Source organism: Canis aureus, chromosome 23, assembly GCF_053574225.1.
Source record: "Canis aureus isolate CA01 chromosome 23, VMU_Caureus_v.1.0, whole genome shotgun sequence".
Classification (NCBI taxonomy): domain Eukaryota; kingdom Metazoa; phylum Chordata; class Mammalia; order Carnivora; family Canidae; genus Canis; species Canis aureus.
Window position 1 is genome coordinate 42933147 of NC_135633.1, and position 14256 is coordinate 42947402.

A 14256-nucleotide genomic window follows, 5' to 3' on the forward strand; every position below is an offset into this window, starting at 1 on the left:
CAGATAATAATCACAATAATAATGATGTTAGCAACAACAACAGTTATGTGTGGAACACTATCCTAATATTTTATATGGATTATCTCACTCACTACTTCAAAATAATCCTAAAGCTAAGTATCATTTTACCTAAGAAGAAACAGGTTTAGGATATTAGGTAACTAGTCACCCAGCTAATTATTTGCAGAGATTACATTTCCAACATAAGCAATACATTCTACATCACAATATACTATTAATTCCCAAAACTCTTTTTAGTATGATCATTTTTGAGAAAAATTAATTGTAAAGAAATTAAATAATTTCCAAGATAATTATCAGCAAGTAAACCCAAGCTTAAACTGAGACCTTTTTGACTAGTGATCCCATGCTTTTGTTATGTCCTTTTCACTTTCCCAGTTCAAGGAAGCACGTTATGTTTTCAAATTCTTAACTCAATAAAACCTCACACAAATAAACCCCCGCAGCACAGCTACAAAATGCCAAGCGAAGTGATCTCTAGGGTTTATAGGTAAGAACTCCTTTAAAAAAACAGAAATGCAGAAGTGACTTGGTCAAGACAGCTAGTGCATCAGGGGCTCTCTAGTTAAAATACCAGTCTCACTTACTCTGAGGCTTTAGCTCTAACTCTAGAAGCACACTCCTTTCTACATCTGATCCCAAATCATTTCTCATGAGCAGACAATTAGCATCAAAGTATCATTTACATAAGACAGGAAGGGAATGTGCTTATTATTTCGAGCCTGTTCCTCCTGCTGCAAATTTGTTAAAAGGAATGCCACTCTTGGAAAGGAAATTTATAGTCTGAGGACCAGTTTAGAAGTAATAGGAAAAAAAATGTAACATAATATAAAACATAATCCTCTACTTTCTGTTTGTCTCTGAACTCACTGGACGACTTCCCAGGTGAATGGGACGGACAGAGCCAGTGGTGGTCATTATGGCTGCTCAGGCTTTGGAATGATTCACAGCCTATACTCCACTTACCCACAGATCTTTATTAGACAGCCAAAGTAAGAGACTCACAAAAATCAAGGTGGCTGGGAGGTATGTTTCCATTTCTGAAGAGATATTCGCCCACCATCCTATGTAATTAAGACAAAAAAGTAGGTTGTTCATTGATAAGTCCACTGTGATATACTTCAGTGTTTAATTATGACATTCATCACCATTTGCCTTTGACTAAGAGAAATCCTGCCATATTTCCAGAGGCAACTAAATCCCAAGGTTGTATTAAACAATGCTTCTGGCCTAGGTAAAAACAGCATGGACTCTGGCTATGTCTGGTTCGTTAAAGAGCTCTTCCTGCGGCTCAACAGCAGGAGCCATGCACTGTGCCATTAGCAGCAGCAGTGGTACGCGGCCATCGCGGTGCGCAGCTGTGTGTATGCATTATGAAGCAGAGAATCCCTTTTCTGTTAAAGCCAGAAGGGAAACAAAAGAAGCTTCCAAATGTAGAATGCTTTCTCGTTTTCTTCCTATATTCAGCTCTTCACAGGGGCAAGTGGGAAAGAGGGAGACACAAAATAAAATTTCTAAAGCATAACAATTGTCCTGCAAATTAACAAGTCTTTGGTGACTCACTGGAAGAGAAAGAATTCTTCCATTTAAAGTGAATCCAATATTTGTAATATCATTTTTATCATACTAGAGCTACTTATTATGAATTCAAAAGTTGCCTTATGTTAACTTGTGTTATTTCATTACTGTATCACTTGTTTCGATTTTCATGAAGAATTTTCACAGGAAAGTTAACCCTTTACATTATATTTCCCTCTTGAATTTTGAAGTTTCAAACCAATAATATTGTTTTTGTTTTGCTGTTTTGTTTTGTTTTGTTTTTAGTTTCCCGAAAGCACTTGTGGAGATCCTCTGTTCAGGTACCTTGGATTTGGAAGCTTTGGGGTATGCTCTGGTCATTGTTACACTAAGTGTACAATTTTCTAAGTACTTTAGGGAGTTCCTTTAGTTCATATAATAATGTTTCCAAAAAGTGTTATGTTAGGTACAGACAGTAGTTTTAAGCAAACGGAACTCCTTTGCAGCATTTCAAACTTAGATTATAAACTGAGTAGTGGTTAGGATCACAGTTTACTTAGTTATTTTTATGTAACATTTAGCCAAATACAAGTGTACCAAATACAAATATATATATAATATGTACAAGTCACATGTTTATTGTGTATTTTTCAATAGTAGGATGGTTTGTTAGTTTGTTAGTCTGTCTCCTCCTAAAACTGAAAAATACATATATACCTCTGAATCAGATATTCGTTTTATTAACCAAAAGGTAAATAATATTAAATTTAAGTAATATCTGGCCAAAAGAATGTTATCAAAAGAAGTTTACCACCCATGATCAACATTGCTTAAGACCAGAATTTAGGATGGACATATAAAACATTGAATGTGAGCCCTGTGATGGCAGAGAACATTGTCTATTTTGCTTACTGATGTATCACAAACCTCTAGAACCATCTTTGAAATAAAGATGGCACTCAATTAAATATAAGTTGAATTTTTGAATGATTTTATTCATTTATTTATTTGAGAGAGTGTGTGAGTGGGGCCAGGGGAGGAGCAGAGGGAGAGGGACAAGCAGACTCAGGACACTGAGCACAGAGCTGGGCACAGGGCTCAATCTCACGACACTGACATCATGACCTGAGCCAAAATCAAGAGTTGCATGCTTAATTGACTGAGCAACTCAGGTGCCCCTAAATATAAGTTTAATTGTATTGATTTTTTACCATTTTTTTCAATCCACTTACAAATGCACAGGTTTTTATGATCCTGTGTGTGTGTGTGTGTGTGTGTGTGTGTGTGTGGCTTCTTCATCTAGAGGGACTCTTAGAACGGCTCTGGACCTTGCCCTTCCTGATAGCTATCTTTTTTTTTTTTTATTGCCTTTGCTTTATTTGTCAACCATCATCACATACTTCTAATGACACCTTCATGGCTTAAACTAGCCAGAATTCACATTTGCAACTTGCATCAAGGATCCCTAATAGAAATATTAGTTTTGTCACAAACTATCAGTCTCAAAACTCTATCCAATAGATGTAGTAATCCAGGACATTGTTGAAGGGAGGGGAGTGTGTGTGCATGTGCTAGGGAAAGTGGTTACTTTTTGTTTTGATGTTTAACTCTTTAACGTGGACCAAATGGGATTATATTGCTTACAACCACCTGGATGTGAAGTGAGCAGCCTTACTGAATAATATTTAATTATTGCTTAGACTTAGAGATGTGCCATATGGCTGCTCATTAATTGCTCATAATGATGCTTTAACTACAAATAATTGAAGTAACCAGGCCTTGGAGCTCTCTTAATTTATTTCCCAACCACTTCAGCCATTCTCTCTGATTCCTCTCCATACGGCCACCTCACTCCCTCAACCAGCCCATTCTTCCAGGCCAGAATTTCAGCCAGCCATGGGAGGAAGCAAGCCCAAACAACTCCTGTTTTCCTACTTTTCCCTTTGTAAGGTAGCTAGCCATTTACCATCTGAGAGGTCAGTCTCCCAGAAGGTCTCTGAAGCCAGAATACTTAAAAGGCCAGTATTCTTTTATGAGCAAAAAGCACATGCAGAATAGCCACATGGGCTAAATCCTATGCTTTTGGATCACTATGTTCTGCTCAGAAATCATCAAAGCCTTTTTATACCAGAAAAGTAACTACAAAACCTGCTGTGTGCACACAGGCTGGGTTTTCCTTGAGAAATTGGATATTATTATCAGTATCAGGACTTTAAACAATGGGTCATGACCCATTAGTGGGACTTAAAAATCAATTTAGTGGATTGAAGCCAGCATTTTGTTAAATGTTACTTAAAGTTTTGGAATTAGATTCTGTTGCTCTAAAAAAAAGAATCCTCATTTCACTTAAGCTTCACAAAATAGGTAAAGCTGAAACAAGCTATATAGATGTTCTGCGTAGGCAACACTCACAAAACGTGCCAAGAAGTCAATTTTGTGACCATGTTATGGTTCACAGACATGTAAGCAATGCTGTGTGCCCTCCAGTGGTGCCTCATTCTTGGAAGGATGCTGGCTGATAGGCTCATTTGTCCTTCTATGCTGCTGAAAGAATGAGCATGCTGTGAACATGTAAAGATATACTCAAGTGATAATCTTTGTATATAACTATTTATATTTTTGAGCCATGGATAAGTACCAGATTGCCTTTCTAGGTATGGAGCTTAAGATGAGTATTAGGATTATCCTTTTTTTTTTTTTTTCAAATGAGGAAACTGAGGACCAAGGGGCTAGATAACCTGGCTAATAAGCAGCAGAGCTTAGAGACCTCTGGTCACCACAGCTCTACACTGCTTTTTCACAAAACTGTTCAGGGGTCAAGCCTATGACCTCAAAGCACAGCACCGAGTTTATTCAACTGTGTAAAAGTGCTCCATCAGTGCATCCTGAGCAAATGGTCACAGCTCAAGAACAAAACAGGGGAAGGAGTGTGGATCTCAGACGTTTCTTTGCCCAAATTCTCTTTTTCCTGAGCTGCTCTTTCTCTCTCTCTCTCTCTTTTTTTTTTTTCCAGCTTCACCAAAAAAGAACTGCCTTGTGTGGGGTAACTATAATTTAATTTAAAAAGTTTGCTGAAACTCTCTCACCTTTCTTTTTTCCTTTGTGTAGTCTTCAAGATTTCTAGCTCTCATGAATTTCCTGATATCTTTTGTCTTTTAACTCCTCCATCTAATACAAAACTGGTTCGCTCCTACTCTGAATCACACTGTTTTCACTTATTAAATCTTCCATTTTTAATTTGCCTACTGAAGGCATTTGTCTATTACAGCTTAAAAATGCCATGACTTAATGACACCTAATAGACTGAGAAAAAAATTAAATCTAAACTATTGAAAACAGTCAGCTTTTTAAAAATATATATCATAAAACCACTCTCCAAGAATGCCCTGGAGAGCAAATTAGATAGATGGCTGCAGTTCAATAAAAACAACTTTGAAATGTATTGGGACTGGGTTATTACATGCTTCTGCTGCTTACAGCCGGCATATTTCCTCTTTACTGTAACTCGTAAGTTCAAGCTACAAATACTTCCTATTGACCTGAACTTAGCTGCACTTCAGGGTCCTTCTATCTTGACTGCCAGCTGCCTGCAGTATCTGCTAGAGGGATTTGGTAAGCTTTTACGATGACTCAGATTTTTGTCCGTATAAGCCATGTTTTATGTTGGACAAGTGGATTTTATTTTATTACGTTATTAAGATCCTACAGAGTGGTAAGAAAACAGATGACACAAGAAGGAGGATGACATGGCACAGGGATAATCGTTTGCATCAGAAAGGCAAGGAGAATCAGATTCAAATTTTTGTTTCTCGCTATAACCGTGCTACTTCCCACCTGGCCACTCCTTCCTCCACCTCAATGACTCTTGCCCCCTATTTCCCTTTGCCTTCACCATTGTCATCTGCATACTTTCCTTTCTTCCCCTATTTCAATGTTGAGGTTGAAAGGGAGCTGAATAGTCCAATTGGGGCTAGGATTGAAAAATGAGAGAGAAGTATTGCATAGTTCATGTGGGTACCCATTTCAAGGTACACATTCATTTGTTATGTAGACCCTCCAATCCTGCCAGCCACACTATGCTACGGTTTAAAGTATAGGACCATCTGTATGAGAGGCAAGATAGCATTGGATAGAAACGCTCTAACTCTGGAATCAGATGGACTGGGTTCAAATTATATTTCCATTAATTACTAACATGACCTCAGACAGGTTACTTAGCTTCCCTAAATCTCATTTATAAAATAAACAATAATAGGTACTTCATAGCGTGTCTGAAAATTAAATGAGGTTAGAGATATAAAATGTTTAATAAATGGCATATTGTGAGGACTCAATATATGTTATTTGAATTTTGTACTACCACTTGCCCCACCATCACTACTGTACCACACACTAGTGGAGTGATAGGAAGAAAACAAAGTTAGGTAGAGCTGTGACCACAACAGAAAGTCCACTACTGGGAGGAAAGGCAGAGAGGTAGATATAATCATGGAAAAGGCAGAGAAAGATGGAGCTCAGAGGGTACATGTATGTGGGCTACAGTTCAGATGAGGTGGGCAAGATGAGAGAGCACTTGCCTCAGAGGGGCTTAGCAAAAAGAGCCCTGAACTCTGGTCACAAATCACACATTAACTGGTGAGAGCGCCAGGGCAGACTCAGGTGCTTTGCCTCTTGTTCAACTTAGAGAACATAAAATGAAGGGCTAAACAGACCTCTGATGCCCCTTTCAGTGGGTGGATACTGTGGCACACACCATGAGTGGGTTATAGTCAGTGAAGGTGTGGAGAATCTAGAGGCAGGGGAAGAAGGAACGCTGCAAGGCAGAGACAGAAGGGAGAAGGTATTAAATACATTGGATAATGGGAAATATGGGAGGTATAGAGACATCCAGAAGAAAAGTAATGAACATTGAATGCAATTTTTCCCATTTTCTTTAATGCCAGTGCATTTGTAGGAGGAATCATCCCACATGGGTACATCAAGGGTAGTTCCTCAAATATCTGAAAGTATATAAGGAGCTTTCCTCACATGAGTAACTGCCCTCATGAAACATAAAACAGTTCTGTGGTTGTTAGATATGGTATCACCCAGTGGCCTTAGGTTAAGCTACACACATACACACACACACACACACACACACACACACACACACACACACACACATATTTCTGGAAAATACATTATCCCTAACCCCAATCAACCACCCTTATCTAAAACTAAACTTAATTACTTAAATTGAAGTTGTTAAAACTTCTAGTTAATTAAAATTTCTATATAAATACAAATAGGATTTCACACATATCAGCTGGCTGGTTCAAAATAAGAGGCTCCTGAACAGCATTTTAAAATATTCTCCCACAAAAATAACCCTGAATAATTATTTAGTCCCATAACATTCTGTTGAAAACTATCTTCCTGGAGCGCTCACTGAGCAATATTAAAACAGTAATATGCTCAATCATTTGTCTTTTTCCCCTTTGACTTGTTCCTCTCACACACACAAATAAAATGGCATTAGGAACACCTTAAAGTTTTCTTTCTTTAGCTTGCATTGTATTTTCTTATAATTATATATGTATATATAAACACATTGTGCGTATGCATGTGTGTATATTTTTTAAGCCATCCAACACTCATGCACTCTTCATCTGGTATCAGATATCTGCAGATATACCCTTCTTGACTTTATAGACAATATGGGATCCAAACCAAATCAAAGCAGAACACATGAATCAGGCGTACAAAAATCAGCACAGTATGTGACTTCCAGGCAATTCTGGTTCATTAATGGGCATATATTGCATCAGATCCTTTGAGATACAATGAGGATTTTGCTTGGACATTTGAACTTGAGCAGAATACTGGGACTACTTGTAGTATCTTGCCTCCATTATAGAAATCTTGCTAGGGAAGTAAGCATACACAGAGGAAACAGGCCTGAGAGATGGAGCAAGAGACTAATTGATTCCTGTTCCTACCATTTGAGCCCTTACCTAAAGCTTGAATGAGGTCAGCCTTACCCTCAAATTTTTCAACATACTCACTTTTTGCTTATAAGAAAAGACTGTTGAAAAATAAAAATAAATAAAAATTTTAAAAAAGAAAAGACTTATTTTAAAGAGATGAATATATAAATATATCTAATACAAATGAGAGGGATCCCTGGGTGGCGCAGTGCTTTAGCGCCTGCCTTTGGCCCAGGGCGCGATCCTGGAGACCCGGGATCGAATCCCACGTCAGGCTCCCGGTGCATGGAGCCTGCTTCTCCCTCTGCCTGTGTCTCTGCCTCTCTCTCTCTCTCTCTGTGACTATCATAAATAAATAAAAATTTAAAAAAAATTAAAAAAAATGAGATAAAAAAACACATTAAGCTTTATTAAATAAAATAATTATTTTCTAGTTGGAAGATACACTGAAATCTGACATTAAATCTGTGCATGCTCTTCCACACATGCACACACCCATCCATGCACACATACAACGTGGGCTGACTTTGAAGTTGAAAAAGGCCTGTGATATTTTTTATTTCAAGCATCAGTGACATTTTATTCTTTCTCACTAAAGCCTTGATGTGGTCTATTCTTTTTTTCAAACTAGCTTTTCATAGATATTCCTATTTCTTGGCTTACCAATGACAATTACACCATTCTGAGATATTCAAAGCATGGCCCTTCCAGCACGTAAAGACCTTAGGTTTTAGAAACCTAAATTTTCAGTTTGCCTTTTTATTCAACAGTCACTTAATTTTGCCAGTGATATTTCCTTTGAAAGAAACAGTTCACACTTTCTTCCTATCCAGTTTTTTAAGCTAGATATTTTTCAGGTAGATCACAGAGATAGCTAGCCTCAGATGAGAAAATTGTTCATTTTGAGGATTATCACAGGAACAATTTTCATTTACAGATGATTTTCTCTCCAAAATTTAGTCCCTCTCTGAATGACCTCTCTCTGGTAAATAACCCCAGCTGGTATGTCCAAGTATATCTGTGAGAAAACACACACATTTATTCAGATTTGTGGGGTGTCCCCAAGCACCCATCCTTGGCCTTCTTTCCCTTACTACATGTTCCTTTCTGGATAATTTCATCTATTCTCATGGCTTCAACTACCACCGAAATGCTGATGATGTGAAAATATATTTATCTGGCTCATTGTCATTTTCCAAATTCAGTTCTGAAATTTCTGAGTTGTCCCAGAGAATGCAAACCTTTAGCCAGACTCAGCAAGAAAAAAGAGAGAAAGGACCTCCAAAAAATAAAATCAGAAACAAGAGATGAAAAGCCAAAACTGGGCAGCCCAGGTGGCTCGTCGGTTTAGTGCCGCCTTCAGCCCAGGGCCGGATCCTGGAGACCCGGGATCAAGTCCCACATGGGGCTCCCTGCATGGAACGTGCTTCTCCCTCTGCCTGTGTCTCTGCCTCTGTCTCTCTCTCTGTGTGTCTGTCATGAATAAATAAATAAAATCTTAAAAAAAAAGAAAAGAAAAGAAAAGCCAAAACTGACACCACAGAAATACAAAGGATTATAAGAGAATACTATGAAAAATTATGTGGCAACAAATTGGACAACTAAAATAAATGGATATATTCCTAGAAATACACGATCTTCCAAAACTGAATCAGGAAGAAATAGGAAATCTGAACAGATCTATTACTAGTTATGAAATTAAATCAATAATTTTAAAAAACTACCAAAAAATCAAAGTCCATAACCAAATGGTTTCACAGGTAAATTTTTCCAAACATTTAAAAAAGAGTTAATAGCTATTCTTTCCATTAGGTTTCTAATAAAACTTCTCCCTATAAGTCAGGCAATATAATAGTTTTCTAGAGCTTCCATAACAAAGTACCACAATCTGTGTGGCTTAAACAACAGAAATTGATTTCCTCACAGTTTGGGAGGCTAGAAGTCCAAAATTAAGGTGTTGAAAAGTTTGATTTCCTTGGAGGTCTCTCTCCCTGGCTCATAAATGGCCATCTTTCTCTGGTGACTTCATACCATCTTCCCTCTATGGGTGTCTGTTCTAATGAACTCTTCATATGAGGATACAAGTTATATTGGATTTGGGACCATCCCAATGCCCTCCTTTTAACTTAATAACCTCTTTAAAGACCCTATGTAGTCATATTCTCAGATACATAGGGTTAGAACTTCAATATGAAATTTGACCATAACAGGCAACATAACAGGATTTTTTTTTCTGAGTCAAATACCTGAGAACAGGGTGGATCAAGGGCAGTGTGATATAGTGAGAACTATCCATCTCAGGTATAGTCAATTATGGGGTGCATTATATGGAGAGAATTTAAGCAAAATAGTACACTGGACTAAACATTGATTTTTTTTTAATCCCCATGTTGTGGCAAGTCTAAATAATGCCAGTGATAAAATTCTCCTCCTTCAAAAAAATTTTCTAAGTTCTAAATAATTGTCATGCTTATTCTTGAGTTTTAATAATATATGCACAAGTTTCAAATTAGCCTATTTTATGACATACTATAATAAATATTTTATTCTTCATGAAAATTAACCTAAGAATCTAGTTACATAGTTAACTCTCAACATATGCAGATACCTACACCTGTTTCTTTTTAAAGATTTTATTTATTTATTCTTGAGAGATACACAGAGAGAGAGGCAGAGACACAGGCAGAAGGAGAAGCAGGCTCCATGCAGGGAGCCTGACGTGGCACTCAATCCCGGGACTCCAGGATCACGACCTGAGCCAAAGGCAAGGCGGACACTCAACTGCTGAGCCACCCAGGCATCCCTACACCTGTTTCTTTAAAAAGTAACTTTGAATGAAATCATATGGCATGTCCTTCTCTGAGCTATTTCACTTAGCATAATACTTTCTAACTCCAACCATGTCATTGTAGATGGCAAGATTTTATTTTTCGATGGCTGAGTAATATTCCATTATATATATATATATATATGAAGATGTGATATATATCATCATCATATATTCGTATAAATGAATATATATATTATATATATATATTATATATATATATATATATCACATCTTCCTTGTATTCATCAGTCAATGGACATTTGGGCTCTTTCCATAGGCCATTGTTGAAATGGTTCAGAAGCATTCAAGATTATTTTAGGTATAGTGTATATCCCCATTTCCAATGATAACACATATTCTTGCATTAAAACAATAGATTAAAATAAATAAAAGTAGCACATTGATTGAAAAAATAAAGCAAGAGAACTTGAGGCTTCAGGTCTTTCATTAGAATGAAATGACCACTTGGAGTTGTCATTTGTGTTAAAAATTTAAAATATTGAAATAAATACGAACTGGGTGATATAATATTTTTGTTTGGAAAGCACGAACAATAAATATTTAGCAAATATATATAAAATATCTTGATGAATTTGAATAATGACTTTAAAATTTAAATGCATTCTTCTTTTGTGTATTGTTTTCAAAGTACAAATCAAGAAAGTAATGATGTATCAATTATTACATGATCATTATTGAAAATGATTTTATCATACAAAGAAAGGAAAGTTTAAAAATTATCTGCTCTGTGTGGCAAGAATTCTAGATAGGTAACTGAGAGACATTCATGATCCATCTCTTATTCTCCTTCCCTACCATTTAATATTAAATCCATACAGTCCTTTGGATTTTTGTTTTCAAAGCCTGTCTGATCTCTCCCTTCCTCTGTGTCCTTACTCCACCGGCCTTGTTTCAAGCTCCTACCACTTTTTGTTCAGGCTAATGCAATGTTCTTCTGTTTAGTCTTCTGATCTCGTTTCATCATATGTAATCATTGAAGAGAAGTGGCACAAAGATGTTTTGCATTTCGAGGTTAGGTTAGCAATTGTTTGGAGGGCTGTGAGAGTAAATATGAGTGACTATTTAAGGGACAATAGTAATAGTTCAAGAAGGAGATGATACTGCTTTTGGCTAGGGTGGTAGCAGGAGAGCTGGAGATATATGGACAATAGAAGTTCATAGAAGATCATATTCATTGTCTAAGGCTTTCATGACACCGTACCATAGACTGAGTGTCTTAAAAAAAATTATTTTTTCAGGTGTCTGGAGGCCAGAAGTCTGAAATCAAGGTATCAGCATGGTTAGTTTCCACTCAGGGCCTCTAGATGGAGATTTTCTCCCTCTGTCTTTTTTATGGTCTTTCCTCTCTACATGTCCTAATTTCCTCTTCTTATAAGGATACCAGTCATACTGGATTAGTCATTTTAATGATATAATTATAATTTGATTACCTCTTTAAGATTTCTATCTCCAAATACAGTCACATTCTAAGGAACTGGCAGTTAGCATTCCAACACAAGAATTTGGGGGAGGAGGATGCCTGGGTGGTTCAGTTGTTTGAGCATCCAACTTTTGGTTTCAGCTCAGGCCATGATCTCTGGGTTATGAGACTGAGACCCATGTCAGGCTCTGCACTCAGTGCTGAGACTGCTTGAGATTCTTTTGACCTCTCTCTCCCTCCCCTTCTGCTCCTCCCTCTGTTTGCAGGTGCTCCCTGTTTCTAAAATAAATAAATAAAATATTTTTAAAAATTAAAAAAAATTAATTTAGGGGGAAGAACAATTCAATGACAGAAATATACTTCAGAAGCCTACTAGACAATAAAGACTACAAGAAGCTGTTGCATGAAATGCACTTACATCATGTCCAGTGTGCAGTGAGTTGCTCAGTAGACACCATAATAATGCCATGTGTCTCAGACATAACAAACTTCATGCAAATTTCAGATCACATCATGCTTTCTCATATGACTAGCCTGAATATGTCTATATTTCTGCCTAGATTGTCCTCTGATTCCCTCACCCTCCCACCATTCACCTTCAACTTTTATTTTCCCACTGAGTTCATTATTTGTCATTTAAGACTCAGTTCGAACATCACTTCCTCTTTGAAAATCTTTCCCTCTTCTCTTCTTACAATAAAAATGTATCACTCCTTCCTTTACAAATCTTTTGTAGCTGGTATGCTATATAGTGACTAATTTTATCTGGTGGTATTGTGATAATTATTATAAATGCCTAAATCTTATAAATCTCCAGCTTCTCAAGGCAGAGCTTTTGTCTTTCTTACTTTACTGGTCAAAATCTAGCAATGTGCCCTGTACACAGTAGTCACTCAGTAAATGTTTGTTAGATGAAATAACATATACTAAGTGCACAAATAAAGCTATAATCTATATAACAGCTTGCATCTTCACAAAGTACTTTTACGTATAAAATCCTTGAATGGCCCAATAAAGATGGTACAGAAGCAGAGCAGCATAGTGCAAGGGACAGCTAATTGTGATCTGTGAGGCCAAGTTTATCCCACCATCTGTTTCTATATGGCCTGTGAGTGGTATATATATATATATACACTTGCAGGTGGGGATGAGGGAGCTTACATTTTTAAACACATTTAATAAACTTTTTTCCTTAGAATAATTTTAGATTTACAGAAGAGTTGCAAGAATGTCACAAATGCTCCCATATTCCCCACACCTAGTTTCCCTTGTTATTAACATTTTACATTACTATGGTATGGTTGTCACAACTAATATTGAAACATTATTATTAACTAATGTCAATATTATATTATAATTTCTTTAGATTTCTTTAGTTTTTGCCTACTGTTTCTGTTCCAGAATCCCATCCAGGATACCATAGTACATTCACTCAACATATTTCTTTAGCTCCTCTTGGGTGTAACAATTTCCCAGACTTTTCTTGTTTTTGATGACTTTGACTATTTTAATAAATACTGGTCTTGTATTTGATAGAATATATTCTGATTCAAATCTAGTGTTTTTCTCATAGCTATATAGGGTTTACAGGTGGTCTGGAGGAAAGACATAAAAGTAGTCCCATTTTCATCATATATCAAGTATACTGACATGCTGGTTGCATAATTTTCCACTGATGATCTTAACTTTGATCACCTGGATGAGGTTAAAGAATGATTTTTACATCATTAAAGGTTGGAAAAATTTAAGTGACTGTAAATAAATTTTATTGGAACCCAGCCATGTTCACTTATTTACATGTTGCCTATGGCTTCTTTGACATTACAAAGACAGCAGTGAGAGTTGCAAAACAGACCCATGGCCCACAAAGCCAAAAATATCAGCAATCTGGCCCCGTATAGTGGAAGAATAACTGGATTGAATCACACATAGTTGGGTTCAAATTTTAGCTCTGGCATTACCATCTATCTATGTGATATGTGGTCAATTGCTTAATATCTCTGAAATGTGGTTTCCTTATCTGTAAAACAGGAATATTAATGCCTATTTTAAGATTGTAATGAGGATTATGGATAGCATTTATAAATATGTCAATAATTAGCATCCATTACTCATCAAATAGAAGTTATTATCCCCCATTAAACAGAGAAAAAAGATTCAGAGAGGTAGAGTGGTTTGCATACCCCCTGAAAAATGGCAAACTGGAGTTCCAGTTTTGATTTTTTTTAATAGGTGCTTCAGCAGAAGGAATACCACAAGCTTTAAACCCAGCCTCTGCAATATGACTCTAGACTCTGGGTCTTACTAACTGTGTGTCTTTGGGAACATTAGTCTTCCTCCCTGAGACCAAGTTTATCTACAAAATGGGGCTAAACACATAATATTTATTACAGAAGACTGATGTGAAGATTAGCTGAGCTAATATATATAAATTCACTGTCACATGGGATAGAGTCAAGAAACATGAATTCAATTTTTCA

General features: G+C 36.7%; 1 long non-coding RNA gene across 1 annotated transcript in view; it reads right to left on the minus strand.

Annotated features, from left to right (window-relative positions):
• Window positions 1–997: 997 nt before the first annotated feature.
• The window catches only part of LOC144295503 (uncharacterized), a 34491-nt gene continuing 21232 nt past the window's right edge, over window positions 998–14256 (minus strand). The window contains exon 4 of the long non-coding RNA XR_013362635.1: window positions 998–1085. This is a non-coding gene — a long non-coding RNA (uncharacterized LOC144295503). The remainder of the gene's footprint in view (window positions 1086–14256) is intronic.